The sequence below is a fragment of the Halyomorpha halys genome, unplaced genomic scaffold, assembly GCF_000696795.3.
Source record: "Halyomorpha halys isolate HHAL.00 unplaced genomic scaffold, Hhal_1.1 Scaffold15.1, whole genome shotgun sequence".
Classification (NCBI taxonomy): Eukaryota; Metazoa; Arthropoda; class Insecta; order Hemiptera; family Pentatomidae; genus Halyomorpha; species Halyomorpha halys.
Genome location: NW_027108914.1, coordinates 3,778,699 through 3,800,103, shown reverse-complemented (window position 1 = coordinate 3,800,103; position 21,405 = coordinate 3,778,699). Strand labels below are relative to the sequence as shown.

General features: G+C 28.2%; 1 protein-coding gene across 2 annotated transcripts in view; it reads left to right on the top strand.

Moving 5' to 3' along the window:
- The window catches only part of Abd-B (Abdominal B), a 279,754-nt gene that overhangs the window by 107,939 nt on the left and 150,410 nt on the right, over positions 1-21,405 (top strand). For both annotated transcript variants that reach the window (XM_014419638.2, XM_014419631.2), the window contains exon 2: positions 2,319-2,346. The gene's annotated coding sequence lies outside the window, so the exon portion shown is untranslated. The remainder of the gene's footprint in view (positions 1-2,318; positions 2,347-21,405) is intronic.

Below are 21,405 nucleotides of genomic sequence, written 5' to 3'. Positions count from 1 at the left end.
TATCTTTCCCTGAAGTTTTTGTATTCAGTAGATTACTTCCTTGACTTTAAAATAGCTTCAGGGTTTCCATATGGCATGTTAAAAAAATGTATTTCATATAGGTAGTTTTTTCTTGGATATGAATTTTTATTTTTACATAAGCAGAATGTTGATACGAATTGTCATATCTATTTCGTGCCCTTTTTTTTGTTATATAAATTGAAATATATTCAGATGGACAGAATCGCTGTCATTAAATTATCGAGGGTCGTTAAGTATCAGAAGCAACGGTACGCAATATTTAGTTTCTGAGTCATAAACATTAACTTAAATTTAAACTTAACTTAAACATTAAATTTTCCCATTATTTTTTTTGTAGCACTGATTACTTTTGTTTTTAAATCTTTTTGTATGAAAGATGAGTGCTTAAACGAAGATGAACTAATTCTATGAACATTTTGAAGGATTGATCCATAATGAATAAAAAGGATGATAATACCAGGGATAATAGATAATACCCTCAGTCCGGACTGAGTGAATAAGTGATTGAATAACGAGAGAGATAATGTCGTGAGATAATAGTGTTGGAGTTGAGAAATTTCAATCATCCGGTTGTCAATTTTTCCGATCAGTGAGCTATGGAACTCCTTATTTATTTCAGAGAGTCATGAGCCATAAAAGTGTTCTATGAGTGAGAATTTCTGACATTATTCTTCATAACAAAATTGAATAAAACAAAATGCTTTGATGCTTATTAAACGCTATTTAATTAGTACAAATATCTTTATTAGAAATATTTTCAATTTTATTCTTTAATAATTTATGCTAGTATTTTTACAACAGGAAACTATTAACCCATCTTAGTTTTAGGTTATTTATTATGCGTTGTTTCTTTCTGATAAACTTTTTGTTCCTCTGATTTGTCAGAATAACAAATCATACAACAATCATAAAGACAAAATATAATAATAAAATGAATGCATCTTATACTAATGTTTCAGGTTATAAATATTGCAATTTAAATAAGAGATTATATTCCATATGTTGCCGATTTGGCCAGAACCAGATACCGTTCCTTCCATAATAATCTTCTCAACCACCCAAATCCACTTGTTTCTAACCTGACTTCTCCTTCATTACCTAATAATCCTCCTAGGCGTCTGAAAAGAAGATGGCCTCGAGATCTACTTCTCTAGAAATGTTATTGGAGTTCTATCAGTGGGTAGATTCTCCACATGTTTTTATCATGTTACTATGTCACTTACAGCAAATTTACTTATTGTATATATGTGTATACAGTTGTAAATATCAATAAATAAATTATTAAAAAAAAAAAAATAAGAGATTTTTTAAAAATGTTAAATACTGATGAACTAAGTCATATTTGCCATACATGCGTTTATTTATGAATTCTTTACATCGCACAGCCGCAAGAAAAGAGACATAGCTCAGTAATGTAGTATGTGTGAAAAACAATTTTAAAATTTTATATTAAAATAGTATCAAACTAATTTTATATCTCAAGTAAATATTTATCGATTGGCGATCGAACTGAAATATCCTTACAAAAATTATTGTATCGTTCGAGTCAATGAAAAATTTTATTGCATTAATAATATTGTTTACGTTATTTAATTAAACTATTTTTCAGTGTAAAGATTGTAAAAGATGCAATGTATCGGTACTTAGTCATTAATGGAGACTACTGGGAGCCAAATTGGAAAAAAATGTCAATATAGTTAAAAATAAAACTTTTATTTTGATTGAATTTTTCTTATGTTTGTCAATAATAATATAGAGTATTTATTTGTATCTTTCTAAGGCCACTTTCTGCTGTAGAACTGCTAATAAATTATTTGTTTCTGTTCCAAGCATTTTTATAAAGCATGAACGACAGAAAGCTTCTTACGTAGAACCCCTCCTACAGTAAATCCAAACCCTTGGGGTCGTAAAAGTGCTGAAGCGGCATAAGATATGAATAACTGTGTCCGCATTATTCGTGCTTCGATCTCTTTTCGATCATTTGTCTTTACTTCTTCCATATCTCCTTGCTTACGTCGGATATGGACGTCTATATATAAGTTTATCTTGTTTGTCAGTGCTTTCAGCTAGATTCCCCTCTGAAATGTTGAATATAACTTCTATGTTATGAATTTACTACATCTGTGGAAGACGAAAATCTCGTTTTTATTCTAATTTATTCTATTAGAGATAAAACATGAAGTCGAGAGAACTTTGTTCGAAATATTGATTCAATTTTATATCATATAATTATTTATTAAAATTTACACACCATTCTATTAATTATTTAATTTTAATTTTATTTTTTTTGTTTTCAGAAGGAGAAACGAATACTTTCAGTTATAGGTAAAGCTCTTTTTTTATAAAGTATTATAGTTAATTTTTTAATAATGTAGAAATCCTAATAGCATTCATAATAATAAATAATTAAAAATGATTGTACTTAAATATGTAGGTAGCTCAGTGAAGTACCAGCAATTAAAAAAGTGATTTTCTTTCTTCTTAAAATATTAATGTGTTAAAGTTTATTTTCAATTGAAGTTTATATGAACTTTTAAAATGAAAACTCAAATTCGACTTCCTAGTTAACATTGATATCAATTTACAAGTTTGATACAGCTCGTAAGTTTTAATTAATGTAAACTAAAAATACATATTATAGTCGCAGAGGTAGGCAATGATGATTACTATAATCATAAATAAACTTATCAATATTGGTTAACTGAACACAATTATACAATTAATCATCATACATTCAAAATATCAATAAGTTTTTATTTGAAAAAAATCACTAATTAAGGTGTTCAGCCATTTAGGTATATTCTGAATTCTTCTTAAATATAAAATCCTATTTTAAAGGAATGCTGAAACTTACTAAGCCACTAGTTTCCTGGTTCGGTCTTTTCCAGGTTTTTCAATTTTTTTTTTTGTCGAGCCAATATTTCTTTTTACAGATACGAAGAAAAAAAGAATAACAATATTGTAGGAAATTTAATATCCTTAAACTTTTAAATAAGATGTTTTAAGCCGTGACCAGCCCTTTTTCGGGGTATTCACTTAAAACAAGGCTTTTGTTCTTTACCATGTATCAAGAGTTTCTGTAAATTCACCTCTTATGAAGTTAAAAAAAAAAAAAAAAATAAGGGAGTAATTTCTGCCTTTCCTGCCTTTTCCGTCTACAGTCTCTTTTGAAAACTCATGAACCGACTGCATAAACAGATTAATGTAAACGGAAAATATTTCGGACTGAGATTACTTGTCAATTTTATTTTACTCGATTTCAAGAATGTGAGAAGACATAAAAACAATTCTGCTTACTAAACAAGGACGTTAAACTTGACCTCAGAACCCACAATAAACAACAGGACCATAAATTTAATAGCTTAAAAAACAATCGGCTGTTTCTGTAGTAGTAGTTCGCCTACATTAACACCACTTTCCTAGCCACTGGAAGGTCAGAAAGTTTAAAATTATGTGAAAATCATATTTTCCAATTTTTGCCACATTTTCTTTATTGCTCGATTTAACTTATTTTTTAGCTTGAAATTCCTTTTTACATTTTAAGTTAATGTTTCAAAGGGAAAATAAGGTGGCGGATGCTCCGTGGACCCTTCTACAATTTTTGGTGTTATAATCTCCTTCCAGAGATTGTGAAAGGCATATTAAATATTCATTGAGTGGAAAAAAAAAACTATTTTTAAAAAGTTATCTAGAATTAAATTTAAGACTAAATATTTAGACAATTATGGTTTTATTCTCTTGTGCTGTTCTGGTCTGTTTATGAAAAAAAAAAAAATTCATACATTACTACCGCATGTAGTAATGAAAAATCATTAGCCTATATTTCTACAAATTTTTTGGAAGTCAACGATCAATCTTTCTGAATGTAGTACTAAAGTAATCTAGACTTTGTTGATTTGTTTATTCTTTGCTTATTATTTCGGAATTACTAATTTCATTTTCGATAATTTGTAATAATTAAATAATTCTTGTTTCATAAAGTGAAGGTTATTTATATATAAGGATTAAAATATGTAATTTACCATAATGTATCTAGAGAGGGCGAGAAAAACATTAATTAAAGTAGGAAATAGTCGAAATTAGTTAATTTTTTTGCACGTTGTAAAACATTTTAAAATCGACATGGTTCTTACACCAAAGAAGTTGATTAACCCATTGACAGTTTATACCAAGACTGTCATGGGCAGAGCGTCCGTAGCATTCTGCTTATCTTTTACGTAGCGCGGACAGGGTGAGGGGTTCAAACTGGTCTACCAAAGATATCAAGGCTATGGCTAGATTCTTTGCTACCTGTTTTCTAAGATTATTTTTAATTATATATTATTAACTGATGAAGGAGGCGTGGTTTAGTTTTGAATGCAGTTTGGCGTCGACTTTGAAACAAACCACACAATCCTTCGCACCAGAGTTTAGTGCTTCATAAGGTTCACAAAATAGTTCTTGTGAATTATATTAAATTGTATTTTTTTTTTATCTAACATAGATAGTAGAGAAAATGCGCCAGATCTTCCTCTGCTCTCACACCACTCCGTTTGATAGAAAAACATTTTATTAATATTATTCCGCCAACTGCTAAGAAGGCCAAACCGTATAGACATTGACAGTGTGCAGTTCGAAAGAAATATTTGGATAAAAACGAGGAAGAAAAAAAGATACTATTGCCTGGATTGTGACGTCGGCTTATGTATCCAGTTTTTCAAAATCTAGCATACACGGACTAATTATTAACAAGGTACAAATAAAATACGTTTTTTGTTAAATGCTGTAGTATTTCCGAACATGAAAAAACTAGAAATTTTTTGGACCAGAATTCGTAACTTTATCGCACTGTGAAATGGCTGTGAAAATCATATCGTGAACAATAAAAATAGTATAAGTCAGAATTTTAGAAAGTTATACTGCCGGTAAAACCCTTAACCTATTTCTGCCATTTCATGACTCATATTACAAAATATTACTGCCCTCTTTAGATATATGGGTAGCATTCAATTAAATTTCAATATATCCATTTTGGAAATATTATATAGGCTATAGACAAATAAAATGTTTATTCAAAATATTTAAAAAAAAAAAAATGAAAAGAAGGTATGTAAACAACTTTAATGCTTCACAAAGGTTAATGTTATAATATTAATTGAGTTCTGAAAGTAAAAACGTGGTTTCTCAGTGAGATCTGGATTGGAATACATACATACATTCATATATGTAGAAGTAGTCCAGACCAATAAATTTTAATCTAATAAACTTTAGTTTGAGAAACTTGTGGCTTTCGATTTGGAGTTTCTTACACAGTGATTTGTGTTTTGCCTCCACTTGAATTGCTACTTCCTTGAGTATAGAGGAAGTATTCATATGAATATTTTTGGTGATTGAAACCACATATACAATAAGAAACCAGCCAATATTTTGAATTTGGTTTTTTTGCTGGTCATCTGGGTGGCACTTGGCTCGCCTCTCCCATAAGAAAATAAAGCTTGTTAGGATTAAAGCTTATATGCTTTGTCACCTGTTAATATCTCCTGACCTTTCCCTCCACTTTAAGTTATTGATTAGTATAAGTATTCTTCGACCGGGCCTTCTTTACGGCCAACATAGCCCGCACAACAACGATGAAACTCTTAAGATTTTAGGGTAGTATTGTAAAACACACTGCTTCACAAAGAGCGAAAACTGACTGCATCCATACTACACTTGGACTGCCTTGCTTTGATAGCTTCCAACACTACACTAACCCTTTTTTTCAGACATTAACACCAATAAAGAAAAAAAAAATCTGTACTGCTACAACCTATGAAGGATAAGGGTACAGAACTTTGTAAGGAAGTACTGTTACGAGACCAACGGTTGTGCAAGGTGATTTGTGACCACGCTCGACCGTTAGATTTTTACCCAATTAAGGGAATCCAATTTTTGAGGATGGGTGGACCCCAAGAGGGCTCTAGAACCCAGAGACTTAACTCACGACTACAGTGTAACAGAAAACAATTTTCTGCCCAGCTGGATTCAAACACGGGTCCTTCAAGTTAGTAGCATTGTGCCTTACCACATTGTCCACACGCTCCCCTATTAATACCTATAGGATTCCCAAAAAGGTGGCAGCAATTAAACAGTCTAAGGACTATTAACTTAGTACTCACATCGCGAAACCTGGTGGGCCCCGGTATCAGACAGCAGACACCAAACAGTTTTTCCATACATATCTATCATACCCCCTTTTCCTCACTCCCCTCTTAAAACGCTTGAAATGGAGTAAATTAGTTTTATTCACTAATTTCCCAGTACCTTTTCCACAATATACTACATCCATGAGGCTTAGAAATTAAAATGATTATAACATACTTTCGATATTTAGTTTGGTTGCTTATTGCATATGTGGATTGCGAATAATTATGAACATCCATGTTATGTATTTACTGTTTTAATGATAGATACTTTTAGTTTTAAATGCTTCCCTACAAGAATACTTCATCTCCTTCTGACCAAGGTACCATAGCGGCTAGCTACCAGCACCAGAAGGGAACTCAATAAAGACATTAGCTTTAATACAGTAGTTTAGAATTGCTCGTTAAGTTAAATATTATTGCTCGAGTGCCTCCCCCCTTCTTGAGAACAATCTCACACTTAAATAAAAATATAAACCTTTAGCCCGTTGCCTGATTTACGACTTGGGACTCTAATGCCTCTTTTATGGGCTATGCTCTCGAGAGTACAGGTGCTCGGGGCTTTTACACAAACACATGTAATTCTACCATGGCCCAATTAGAATAATTGCCACTAAATTATTTTCTCCTTTAGATTAATTATTTAGATAGGAGCTTTTTGGTTATTCGTCATAAAGAGAGATAACAGCTCTTAGGATGTAAATTATTTTTCATGAGTTGAAGATGCATTTAACATTGACATTTATAACCCCAATCATCTATTAATGATAATATTAAAAAATAATTAATAAATCTCTACCAATAGGATTTAATAATAAATTATCAAGTCCTATCTATAGAAATCACAATAAATCCACAGTTCTAATACAATTTATAATAATAATTATGTCGCTCAGTTATTGCATATAACCTATTATATTGTTCTTTTAAACTCAAATCAATTACTATTAATGATAATAGTATGATGGATAATACAATAGTATGGTATTTACACTGTAGTATACGTTTAAGTACGGTATGTATACATGTGTATGTATACACGTATGTATACACGATGCCCGTCTGAATGCCTGAATTATGCTCTGTATAATACAAATAGAAACCTCACACTGGTTAGTGGTATAAGAGAACTCAGAACATGATGACGTATTAATAAAAATAACAGATTGGACATGATGGTATACACCTTTTCATAGGAGCTCTCAGAACTAATGCAGTACGCAATCGGTTGATTGAAAATCTGTGTCTGCTAAATACATAAACAAAATCTATACCCAACCATATACCATATAATCATTCAATGTGTATTATAATTATATTTTTATATATTAAAGAATGAAAAATTGTTCATTCGAACTGAGGCACAAATGAAATAGCTTATCTCCGTATTATCGGAACATCAATTCTTATAGCAATAAATTCAGTTCCGAATGGAATGAAAGTATTCGCTATTTCGCCAGTTAGAGAGGTAGTGGAGCAAAACTAACTGAAATGGTCTGGCCAAGTAAAATAGAATGGACGATGAAAGAAAGATGAAAGGAAAGCGCCCGCGAGGCCGACGAAGGCAGATGCATATCAGTACGTCACCAGGCTTAAGAGTAAGGGACTCCCTGACAGAAATGAGAAAAATGACCAATGTTCGCAAGTCAGGGAAAAAGAAATCCATCTGGGCTAAACCTTCTCGCCTTGTGACTTGAAAGAAGAAGAATAAAGTTACCTATCAATATGCAGAAAGTTTTATATATCAAAAGACCTCATACACAAAGCTTTGAAAAATATTCTAGTTTTTTCGATTTTCTTCTATTGTATGAAAATATTTCCTACCATAAAAAATAATTTATTTTTATAATCATGAAAAGGAGTATTCATATTCTAAAAACTACTAAAATGAAAATAAAGTAAAAAAATAGTGATTATAAAAAAAAAAAAAATAATAATAAAAATAACTGAAAAGATTTTGAAGTGAGTAATAAAGCTGCAAATTTACTCGAATTAATATAATAATGGGAATAAAAAAAGATGATACCGAATATGATAAAAATCAGGATTTAATATTATCTATTACTAAACACGTACATAAATTGCTAATTCTAATTGAAATATATAAGTAAATTATTTATTTAAAATTTAATAAAAATATTATGTGGAGTTAAAAAAAAATACCGGCAGACATGGTCATTTGATGAGTCAAAATCAATTATTGGGATTCATAGAAGTAAGAAAGTACCCAATTAAATATTTATTTATTTTTTTGTGGTTTATTTATTAATTGGTTCTTCTGGTAAGCGATTAAACGAACAAATATGGTAGTTCAAATTATTTATTAATACACGGCTTACTTCACTAAAGACTCCAACGGATCATCTGGCATTCACTGGTCCCTGTTTCTAAGGGACGCACCCTCACCGTGAAGTCGAGAAAATGGCTATAAAAGGAAGACCTTAAGTTATTCCTCCGAGAGATAAGACACGTACAAGACATTGTTTCCGGAAAGGTTGACGACAATTATGTACACTACGGAATAGGGAGTCGTTGATGGTTCATAAAATGGCTAAGAGTTGGGCATACATTATTCAAGATGGCCAACGATGAAGGCAGCCTCGTTGATAAAACCTCTCGAGGAGATCGTTGTTATAAGAGGGTCTTAAAGTAGGGTTAGCTCCTTCCGTTATGGCTGCTTCCCTTTTATTTTCCGAGGGGTTGGAGACAAGGCTTGTTGTGAATTCCACCGCACTTAATGGTCCCTTTTCTTTGGCAATTTGGGACGGCATGATGAACAATGATACCACGATGTGTTACAAAAGAAGTGAGAAATTGAGAAACGTTGTTCGGAATGTGGACTCGTTTGATTTTTAGTGAAATATAAGTTTTTGATCTGATTTCAAATATAAATGTAATACAAAATGATTTCCGTTGCTAGATTGTTGAGTTTTTATATGATAGCTTAAAATAAATAATTTAACTATTTACAGCAAGCCCCAAATTTGTCATTTAGATATTTTGTTCAAGATGTTCCTGACATTAAAAGTAGGGAATTATTTTATTTGTGACTTAGGCAATGACAAGATAAATGAATTGCAACAAAAACAGAAATATTGCCTGAATGTCGTATGTTTTAATAGTAACACATCGATGTACTCAAAGACGATTAAAAAAAAAAAAGTATGATGCTGACATTCAAGAATAAAATTAACAGGAACCCTAAATATATTAAATTTAACTTTTTAGTAAAGACAAAAACATACTAAATGTATCTATTCATATATATACTATGCAATATATTACTCAAATTGCATTTTTGGAAATAATAGATATACTCTGGCAGGTATAATTTTTTTTTTAATGTTGTTGATATCTTTCTTAAACGATCTAAACAATTTCAGTGATCATATTAAATAAAAATATTCAAAATGAAGGCATTGTGCTATTAAATTCTGTATACATACTCATTCCAAAAACATTAAATACATTTCCAGTAAAATTATTTTATTGTTCTTTATTTCTCAATAAAAGTTCAAGATTCCAATTAATTTTAAAGGGGATAACTACAATAAACTAATATAATGAATAATAGCTTATAAATGACTACTATTATAATTATAATAAATATAATATTTGACTATACTTTAATTTATTTGGTTTGTGCCATGTCATACTATAGTTTAGATTTTCTTATATTTTTTTCTAGTTCATTTTAGATATATAAATTTCAGTAAATAAATAATAATAATATATATCAAGTACGTGAAAATCAAAGTAAAATAATTTTTCAATTTGTTTTCCGCAATAAGTTAGTCATTTACGGGAAATACATTTATGAGCCATTCTATCAAATTGAAATTAACAATCTAAAATGTCCTAATTTCGTATCGACCTACTTTCTCAGTAGAGTATAAAATGTTTCTTAAAAATATTTTTTTCTCAGTTTTCTGATAGCCCGAATTCATTATTAAATAACTTTTCCTCACTAAATTATTTATTTTTTTTATAAATTTTTACACGACTGACGTGATGCGGATACCTGACTTATGCTCGGCCAAGGCTAGGATGGACATAGTGTTCGAAACTGGGACGGCTTGTAATTGAATGGCGCAATCAAACAGACGAGTTTGTCTTCGCTTGATAATGGATCGTTTAGAATTGCAAAATCGTATTTTTTTTTTTTAATTTGCATTCTAATGAAAAAAAAATCAAACGTAAATGATCAAGAATTCTGTAAATCCCTTGCATCGACTCGAGCAGTTCTCGATTTTATGTTCATTATTTGATCGTTATTCACAGCGATTTCGTCATAAGAAATGTTTTCTCCGATACCAATCAAGACGAAGTTCTGAAAATTTCTTATTTGAAAAACATTTTGATAAGTAGAAATATTTTTTCAATATAAATTCATGTGTACCCTAATATCACTTGATAGAGTTCCTATTGTATTGTTGGATGGGTATTTGTGGAATTTATAAATAAAATTAAAATACTCTAAAATGTCAGAAACTAGGATAGGGTTGATTCTTAATATAATTTATGATGTCCATCATTTTACTATGTATAGAATGTATATATTATATTTCAATAGAGTAATACTTTTTTTTTATAATCGGACAATCTAGATAAAGCAATATTTATCTTAATAATGAATGCTTCTTGAATACTCAGTGCTTTCTTAGTTTATTAATTTTTTTTTTTTTAGTTATTTTTAAGATTTTAAACTCAGACCAACTTATTCTTTTGTTATTTTTTTATTCCCCACATTTACATATTCCCCTGCTCCTATATTTTCCCACGAAAGTCTCCAATTTCCACGGGCAACTTGTATTTCGAGATGGCCGACCGAAACCCCTCACTCTGGGGTAGTGTGGGTCCGTCAAAGGTTGAAGAGGAAACGATAAATTTCAGTTCGTCTGACTGCTGCGTGTTTTATGAGCCGTGGTATTCTTGGCACGGTCCAACGTCCCCTATTGGGAGTTCTTGCTATTTATATACGTCTTTTCGAAGGGCGTATGTATGCTTATGATAACTATACTCAGCAGTAATAAAACTGAAATAACATATATAAAATAAAACTGGAATCAGTTTTTATATATAAGTAACAAGTGCAAAGAGACTACTACATTGAAAAGGATTTATAGGATCAAATAAACTAATGTACGATATCTGCTGATTATAAATGAATAAAATAAATAATTAATGAATATAAATTAAAATTATTGAGACAAAATCAATTTGGACCACATTAAAGCTCCGATTTTTAAAATATAAAACTATGTAAAAATGAACAGTTTTACAACAGTTATACACATTATAACTTATAAATATATAACAGATATACACAACATATTTATGATGATGCGGCCCTTATTTTTTGGCTATTTCGAAACATCGTCTTTACTCTAGTATTTTTACTAAAATATATTTTATGTATGTTTTTGTAAAAAAGTCCATATTGGAATATTATTATATCATATAAATTTATAAAATCTCTTTATTACATTTATAATATTTTTTTATTAACGTTTATGTGCTCTTTCCATATGTTCAGGATGAAGCATCTTCCTAGTTATATAGTCCTATGTATCCATATTAAAATACTTTGTTATAATTTAATTGCTTTATAATGTATTATAAAATTAGATATCTAATTTTCACTATCAAGGAATATTATTTAAGTGATAAAGAAATTATAAGGACTTTTTCGCAAATCATATATAAAATTAGAAGGTTTATCTTTTATTTAAAAAATAATTGTACATGTTAAAATACAATTTCCTGTATAAAACTCATGGATGTATTTGTTATAATAACAACATTATCCTTATTCTCAGTATTATTTACTAGCACCTTTCGGGGCTTTTATGTCCAAAATATATAAATTAATATTATACACATGATTTATTTTTAAAAACACATATTAATGTTAAAATTATATAAGCTGAAATTTGTTTTTATTCATATTAGGAAAATATTTATTAGGTACTTTTTAAAAACTAAATTAAAAGAAAATTTTAAATTGCCTTGTTCTTTAAAACTTGTAATATAACTGATATAAAATGTTTATTATCAAATAGTTTAATTCTAAAAATCGTGGATATAATCTTGTCCAAATGATTTTCAAGATCAAGCACTGGTAATACTTCATTGCCAATTGTATGAGATGAAATCTAACAAGTGAAATGAGTACAGATTGCTTAAAAACACTCACTGAATGATTTTGACGAAAACATTGAAGATGGATTGAGTCGTTCACTGATAGAATTACTATAAACCTACAAACGGACATGGCCGTAAATCATATGATCATATGATTATTCTTCTAATTAAATTCAAATATTGCAATGGGTAAGAATCTATATATATATATTTTTAACGTAATTGTTTAGCATAAAAACAATTTATATTTTTATGATCAGTTATAAATTCAGGATTTACAAAACGTTATACAAAAGATAATAAAAACGATCATTAGAGTCATGTATTCAAAATGTTAATTGTATAAATAATTTTCATTTATCATAAATAAATTTTCAGAAGCTCTGTACTAATACGCCATAAATTACCGCAAATATACACCATGGGACTAATAAGTGCAAAGATAAAAGGAGTGAAACCTTTGGGGTAGACATTCCTAATAGTTTTATGGGATTTAATTACCTCACTAATAGCGGCAATAAAGTACCGTTGCCCCCTGTAAACTGTAATCTAGTTATTACATCTTTTATTGCTCTGTGGAGATTATCACTGTCTCCATTATTCACCAGTGTGCCTTCCACCAATTAGTGAATCAATTGGGTTGAAGCTTAAATGTTTAAATAGTATTTGCTATTACAATTATTTCTTTCATGATAGAAGTTTGATTGTGTTTCAACAATATATATATATATAAATCGCCTTAGTTAATTTTGTTTCTAATTATTAAAAAACACATAATTTAGCGTTCATTCAAGGTATTTGAATTTGTGTTTTATAAGTTCTTTTTAATGTTAGTAATGAAATATTAATTAATAAAAATTTGAATTGGGAGCAAGAAATTAAAAAAAAATCTATAAACACTTTGAAATGATGAATATTTTGAACTGAAATTATTTTATCCATGTTTCGTGCTTGAAGAAATTTTAGGTAGTTTTAATTTCTTTAATTTATAAGAATTGTAGATATATATTCTGTACCATACTAAAATTTTCAATCTGTAAAAGCAATAAACAAATATGGTACGCTGAGGAAAAGAAAACTAAATATTAAAATTCAAAAGGAAACAAAATAAATAGAGTAATAAATATATAAAAATAAGATTATTAAATTTAAATAAGAAAAAAAAATGAAAATCTCACCTTTTGATTTGCAAGTAATTTAGTAATATTTATCACTGTTAGATTTATAGTTTGTAGCACATTAATGTGATTGAATTATCTGCACTATTATATAAGGTTGCAATACTGAACTCACTTATATGAGCAAAAATTATATAAACAGTTATGTACTAATTATATCTTTTATAATTTTTGATGAATTGGAATAAATCTGAATCACTTATGAATGATTTTCTGGTTTTTTCATATATTACCGAATTTATATTATTCATATAATCATTATATATATAGTTAGTTAGAAAATATAGATGATGAAACTCTACGAAAAGTAGACAAATAAATAATTGTTAACTATTTTTTGTTTTCTTGTGTGCGGTCACACCCCATTCATATTTTTCTATATCTATATAGATCTTAGCAGATTAGCAATTATATATTTATTTCCATAAATATGTATTTCCATTAAATAATATTTATATTAATTAAATAAAAGCTAAAAATAAAATTAGTTAGTAAAGAAATCAGGAGTTCCAATTAGGCAGGGTATGCGACGGACCGGTTGCCAAGGTAGCAGATGGAGGAACCATGGACCGGTTTGCCTCGCCTGCGATATGATTGGACGAAACCCAACATGGCCCCCCCAATCCCGATCGGCCATGTTGTTAAGGGCCCTCCCACTTAAGGATGAAAAGGGCTTTCCTTGTTACTCATAATATTTGCCCAAATTTGGTTTCTCTAAATCAGTAATTCTCAGTTTCATTTCATAATATTTATATATCTTGATCTTTTAAATAACACTAAAACGTTGATATTGTTTCAGGACTATATTATAACGCTATGTCCATTAAAGAATGAAATAAAATTAACGTTAATAAAAATTTAAAAAAATATATTAGATAAAGGTAATGGAATAGTTTAAATGAAATGAGTTAAACATGTTTTAATTTTAAATATACAACAAGATTTGTCCTAACAAAATATTTATTGATTTTATAAACAGACGTTTTGAGACTATAGTTGTAAATTTTGTTTACATAGGAACTTTTAAACATCCAAATTCCTAATTTTAAGACATTCATATGGTATTTAGCGACAGAATATTAATAAATTATACTTTTTAAAAATATTTGGGGTTCTATTTTTTTTTGTTTCTAAGAGTTTCTATATTTATAGAAAAGGATAGATATAAGCAATTATTCAACCACAATGGCACTGCTTACTTTATTATTATATTATACTAAACCTCTTACACAGATTTCCTTTTAAAAAGTTATTGACTGTTTTAATACAATAATATAGTTAATATTTGTTGGTTATTTTGATGTTCAAGGCACAAAACATCGAGACCATTAACACCCGAACCTTAAGGTTGTTTATATTTATTAACACTAATAAAGTGGCATAACATTCAACAAGTAAATAAAAAAAAGTAGATAAATTAATAAAGAATAAATAAAACGAATAAAAATAAAATTACATTACCCTAATATTAGTTAATTAACTGCTCATTTTGTATTAAATAATAAGACAATAAGATATTTATTGCATTAAATAGAAATTATATGATTCATTATAATATGTTTTTGTTGCCTGGGAAAACACTATATTGAGATCATTTGCTAAAAATGAAAAAATAAATCGTACAAAATCATAGAAAATATTTTACGTATTTGTTATTTATTTTTTAATATTAACAAAAAATAAGTATTTAAAACTAATAAGCTCAATTTCCAGGAACTAAACTAATTACTGTTGCAATAGTTACAAGATATAACTTTTGATGAGCTATCTATTATGATGGTTTTTAAGAGATGTTGAGTGAAAATGGTAAAAATATATAATTATTGTCTAAGTGATAAAGATGTTTTAGTGTGGAAAAATTAGCATATAATCAATATCATTTTTATATATAAAAAAATGTAGTATTTTTTTATCTAAAATACATTATATGTACAAAAACTCAGAATAAAACATTTAAAATAATAACTATGAAAATAAATGCTTTCCTTACACCGACGATGAAACACGATTCGAGGTCCGTTCAGAACATAAATTTTCCATCATCTCTCATTCCTTCTTTGACATGTCATTTGAGCTCTACAGAGTTGCAGAAAATTAACGACTTTGCACCCACAGATTGGTTTATTCTCGTAAATCACCTGGCAGGTTGTCTTGCCCGGCCATTAGAATATCTCAGAGAACCCGCATTTTGAAGACAATGGGAAAACTTCAAACTTGTTTCCCTCAAAGACGAGCATATGTTTGAAACTGAGGAAATAGAATTTAGTCGTATATTTAAACGAAGTTGTAATATTATAATTATTTATTGTTAATGGATATTTATTATGAAATCTAACTACAAGATACTTTCTAAGTACAAACTCGTCTTTTCAGAATATTCAGTAATTTCAGGTTTAAACTTCAAATAAAAAAAAAAAAAAGAGAAAAAAAATTATCGTGTAGAAGATAATGTGAGTAAATTGAAACAATTAAACATCGATAAAAGGTATATTACATAAAATGTTCAATTAGACACAATAAATATGTAGTCTGTTGTATACGTATCTCTTTTTGTTTTCAGCTACTATTCTAAAGAATTAGGATTTTTAATTTATATCTGAAGTAGGATAATCGAATTTGTTTCCTATTTTTCCTATGTCATAGAATTTTTCCTACATTACATAAAATCAATGAATGAACTGCCGACCAAACTATTAATTTATTTCTATGTTTCATTGCCGATTAAATCAGTATTCACGCAACAGAAAAGTTTGGAAAGCAACATAAAATAAATTAAATAATATAAAAGAAAATGTAGAAAGACCAAATGATGATTTTTACATCTATGATTTTTTTTTTATGTCTTTTTTTCTCTACCTCTCCTTAAAAAAATTGTTTGGTTTAAAATTCTAATTAAAGTAATTAATCTTTTTTTGAAATGCTGTTTTTTATCTATTCCGTGTGTCAACTGTCTATGGACAGGATCTTAATATCACAGATAATATTTTTAATATTAGGCAATACCACCAATTTCGACTTGTTAGTTATATTACCATATCTAATAATTGCATATTTTAATAAAATGTATATAGTTTCAAATGAATAAAAATATTCACGACACATTTAATAGCATTGAATGTTTTTCTGAATCCTAGGAAATGACCAACTATTCGGAAAATGTCAGTAAATGCCAGACTCCATTTGAAAATGTCGCGTGGGCTCGAACGACATCCCATTATTATGATCCCTTCGACCTTTTCGAAACTTTCGATAGCTCTCCACTTTTAGAAATTTACATTTGGGGTTTCAGTGATAAATTCATGGGTTTATCCCTTGACGTAGTATTTTTAAATCGCTATGAATACTTAATTTAGTATTTCCGCTATCAAAACGATATTCTTTAAGGACATACCTTTCTATATGTTTCGAAAACAGACCACCTGCTTTATATGCACCGTTATTCCAGATAGAAATTTCAAAATATGGTTTTCAGAATCGCCCGGGAAGTGTAATCGGCCTCCAAATATCCTGAGCGATTATAATGAGGTAAATCAGGAATGCTAAAAAAAAAAAAATCTCAGAAAAACAGGAACACTAAATATAAAATAAGAATATTACAGAAATAAATATTCACGATCAGAAAATTTATTTAAACGTGAGCGTGCCTTGTATTTTAATTTTACATAATAGAAAATTTATTAACAACATTATACTAATGAGCAATATCTCACAGGAATTCAGAAAACGGAATAAAATTTAGAGAATAATGAAAAAATGTATAAAGAATAAAACAAAATGGCAATTGAAAAGGGAGGGAGAGAAAGAAAATGAACCTGAGTAATAATAAATGCATTTTATGATTTTTGCACTACATACGTGTTGCTTAACTTTACTATGGGACACACATTGGGCGACAAAAATATTACATATTATTTTAGTTACATTTTTGGTATGAAAGACATACATTTAATAATAACGTTGTTATTCTCGGAACAATTTGATTCATAGGAAAAACAATCGTAATAAATATACTATAGGATTTAATTATGTAATTTTTCCGATAATGATATAATCACTGTAAGATTAATTAATGATGCATGCTATTTGTATAAAAAATTCATTATAAAACAAGTCTGCCCAAGTATTCAACGTGTCTTGCTTTTTACTAATAATATCAAAAAATAAATTATTAATGGAATATAATTTATTTATTTATGGAACATTGATTAAATAAATTTAAAACTTTATTAGATAGATAAAACCATTTCTATTATCATATATTTAAATGTCAATTACTTCATGTAAAACTACTAAATTTAGTTGTTTTTTTTTTTATGTATTCCTGAACCTCCTACTGAAGTTATTTTAGTGCAAGCTCTTTTTTATTAATATTCTTTATCTAATTATGATTAGTCATATTTTTTATGATATACATTTCTGTTGTGATCATGAATGTTGAAATCATGATTAAAGCTTAAAGGTATAATTAAATAAAAAACCCACATTAATCCGAAAGAAAATAAATTATATTATTTATGATAATTTTTTTTTTAATCTCAAGTGGACTTGTTTTGGGAATAAATTTGATAATTCTCAAAAATATTAACCACACTTTTATCTTTTTGTTGAGATATTATACTACATTTGAAATACTTTTCTTGGTAAAAATTTACTAGCATTAAATATATTTCATTAATTAATTTTAAATGAGAAGAGGTTTTGATAATATAAACTGTTCTTTTGAAATTTGAGCATAAAAGATTTATCATTGACATAAGCCAATTTATTTACAAGCCAATTTATTTATATTTAGGGCGCTCTAAATAAATATAATTAAACCGTAATTTTTGCTGCATTGATAATATGAATAAACATAATAATGACTAAATTAATTAATTGATTAATTGAAGAAAATCAAGGATAATTAATGGTATAGGTATAATTTTTATTATAAAAATTTATGTAATTAAAATAAATAAATGAAACTTATTTAGGTCAAGTTAAATTTGTTAAAATTTAAAGGAAAAATTATTTGACCGGTAATTATTAATTAACGAAATGTTGAACATTTCCGCTAATAAGACATCTTCAGGGACAATAATTTTAATTTCGTATTCCAGTAAAACGATTAAGTTTAGGGCCATATATATGAATAGATATATGATAGCATTTATTGACTACAATATGTCACAATTAACGTCTGATGACGTTCGACATGATATTGTGTGTTACTAATTTCAACTACATGACTTGCCCTCAGTTACCAATGCGGGCTCTTAATTAATGTTTATTTGTTCTTGTGGGAACCGGATGTGTTACCAAAAGCCTCTATGTCCGTAAGTAATGCTGAGTAATGATTAAAAAAAAAATTGTCAAACACAGAACTAATGACATTGAGAGTTCTGACATTGAAAGATAAAACATGAATGTAACATTCCTTAAAATCAGTTTTTTTTTTTAAATATTGTTAGTATTTTATTATTTTCCAAAATTAGCGGAATACATCGATGTAGGTAAATGAACACTGATAAATATGTAACGACATTAACATTAATTTTGCTAGATATGAAGGATTTAAACCTACCTAAGATAACTCACTGCAATGAGGCAGTATGTCAAAAAGTCAATAATAGTATCATTAGTAAAACCAAAGAAAAACAATTAATTCACATATTATTAAGTACGATCAGAAAATACTATAAATTACTAATAACAAAATATAAATTCATTACATAATTTGAATTTTCAATGTTTAGTTTCAGAAATCAGTTATAAAGCTTTTCTTTTCAGTCAGGTTCATTCAAATATTTTTATTTTTGTTATTATATCAACTATAATTGCTGGAAACGTATTTCTTATTAATTTATAATTGTTAAGAATGTAAAAGGGAAATATGTCGTAACCGATTTTGATTTACATAAAACAAAAAAAAAAATTGATTCATATCCAGCCTTTTTTATTCAATGGGCCCTAGAAAGTGAGAAAAAAAAAAACTCTCAGAAACAACTAATTTTATGTATCGAGTTTGGAATATGATATTGGCATGATAATATTTCCCCAAAAAGTAAAGATCCCTAAAATATTTGTTTTCTAAAGCAGATAAATTTAAATATATAAATGTTTAACAATAATAACATTAAAATAAAAAATAAATATATTTATGTCACTAATTAATCTTATAGGATTATTTTCACCACAAATGTTGGGAGATTTGTTATAAAAAACAGTAAAAAATAGAAATTGTTGAACATGTCATTGAAAAAAAAATTAAGTCAAGATATTATGAGTCATTTAGAAGGCTACTCAATTTGAGTTAAAATTTCCTTACCCAAACTTTCCTTATATCCATTCAAAAATCTGTAATATAATAACTTTATATAATAGTGTTGTGATAAGTTAATGATACAAAAATTGTGAAGGTCATAAATTATTATTATATGTTCTAGTTACAAATACAATTTTATTTCAACTGCCAACTTTGACTTAGGTCTAGTAGCCTACAAATTTTAATAAATCAATATAATACTGTGATACTAAAATTAATATTATCCATGATGATAGTCGGATCGGTCGAAACATTGGACATGTAATATGATTTAATAAAGACTATTTGGATAATTTTTGTTATTATTAATAACACTAGTTGTTTCGAACAAGATGATAAAAACGTATATATAAAAAAAGGTTTATATTAGTTACTAAACTAAATTTTCACCACAAATATTAGAAGATTTGTTCTAGTTCACCAAAAAGAAAAAGTTATCAAAAAAAATAATTACGTCAAGATATTATGAGTTGAGTATAAGTTCTCTCAATTAGAGTTAAAATTTCCAAACCTTACTTTTTCTAAAATGTTTCCAAAAGTGTGTAAAACTTTTTTTTTCATTTATACTTATTAATACATATAAAAAAATAAATATATTATTTTCTTAATTTAGAAAATGATATACGATGAAAAATTAATTGCAGTGTTACAACTTACTGACTGAAAACTCGATAAAAATTGGAAAGTGCTTTTCTGATGTGATCCGTTGCTAGAATGTATTATTATTATGGTCTGAATCATAAATCTCTGCTTGAAAACAAAACCCATGAATTGTTTTCATTATTACCCATGGTTAAGGGATTAATGGAAACGTTTCAGGGATTTATGTAAAAATAAAAAAAAATCAATAATCCCAATTTTGTCTCATTTCTCAATTTATCTAATTTGTTTATAATTATATATCTTACTAATGTGTGTGACTTAGAGCTTACTTACAGATCGGTGTCCTTCCACATACTGTCCTATCCATCCCAGACGATGAGTTCGTGCCCTTGAAAACTTTCACTAGATGAATGCCAAAAGGGTTGAGGAGGGTTGAGCTGTTTTTTCTATTAAGGCTTTGTATGTGATACCTAGTTTGGTAATGAAAGTTGTACCGAAAGGGAATCTGCTTTGACATGTTTACACACCCTACTTTGAATAGACGCTTTGGTAGTTTTTGTCGATATTAGATCGGGAGTGTTGGTCCAAGAAATGAGGCGAGAGGTACACATGGTACCTGCAATGAATGAGATAGAAGGAGAAAACTATTTGTTAACATTATTTCTAAATACGTTAACTAAAATGTATAAATTTTGACATGTTAATGTTCTATTAAATCTTACAGTACATTGTCTCATCCGAGTTGAATAACATTAAGAGTACTAGAATTAAGAACTGATATTTCCGTGTTATAAGTTCTAGACATTTTTACTAAAACTAAATTTCTTTATCACCAGATAAATTGTACGCCATAAATTGTTATTTAAATAAATTTATTTTCTTTTAACAGTTGATAAATAGGAGCTTTAGTCTCGTGCGAAAAACACCCCTAACTTTTTACAGTGGTATGATTATTGAATAATTTTAAATACCTAATAAAAATAATTTAATAAAA